Here is a 1,126-nt window from a genome sequence, read left to right as displayed (position 1 = left end):
GACAACTTTAAAACACCCATATGAAAAAGATAGGTTTACATTTTATTAATCAAATAATATGTGAACATAGCCAATAACAAATAAATGCAACGTATTTTATTTGTGTTGTTCATTCATATCTTATTTTACCCAGTTAACATTTATTTATGCATATTTTTTTATCTCTCCAGTTTTAAACAATATTTTTGGTTTACTGTCCTATAGTATACATTGGAATGATTTCAAACCTGTTCATCCCAATAATTATAAAAGGAGTGCCTTGGAAATATGTGTTTACATAAATTGTGACCAAACCGTTTGTGAGGCACTGAGATAACTTAGACTAAAGTGAACTATCTAAACACTCAGAGTCCTTTACCTCACTGAGCTGTAGTTATCAGCCTCTGAGTCTGACTGGAGAGGACTCTCCCTCCACATTATTGTAGAAACATCTTCTTCTTATATCCGTTAGAGCAGTTGGCACCAGATTCTAATAACAACAGCGCCGGTACCGGTGCGCCCTCCCTCTCTCCCTCGCTCACTCCCACGCTCACTCGCACTTTGGCTGTGAGCTGCGGGCGCCTGATAAGCCAACATCCCCCATTTTCATCACTTACAGCGCCCATGAAATGAAAAGTGTAAACGGGGTGAAAAAGGTGTTACATTTACTTAATTATGAATATTGTTACATCAAGGCCGAAAATTAGGATGAGCACCAACTGTCAAAAATGATTTTCCCTCCCAGAGCTGTCAGCGCAGCGCCCCTCCCAGATCTGGCGCCCTAGGCGAACATCTATAAAGCCAGAGCTACGGGCCGGCCCTGCCTTCACTTTGCATTTCCTGAACATCATTTCAAGCCTTTTTTAAGTACATTACCAGTTCATTAGGACAACACTAGATGTAGCCGTCACACAGTAAATAAACAAAATTATCTTACAGTGAAATGTATATTTTTTCACTAAGAATGGCTTCCTGGCTGCATGGCATCAGCTGTTTTTGTTTATGGGGGAGAGACCATCACTGTGAGTGGCTGGAGGTTGACGTAATGATGTTGGACACACACACACACACACACACACACACACACACACACACACACACACACACACACACACACACACACACAATACTTCTCTCTACTTCACAC

This window comes from Notothenia coriiceps, unplaced genomic scaffold (genome assembly GCF_000735185.1).
Source record: "Notothenia coriiceps isolate Sejong01 unplaced genomic scaffold, NC01 NC01_scaffold00028153, whole genome shotgun sequence".
NCBI lineage: Eukaryota > Metazoa > Chordata > Actinopteri > Perciformes > Nototheniidae > Notothenia > Notothenia coriiceps.
Note: the sequence above shows the minus strand (reverse complement) of the source record.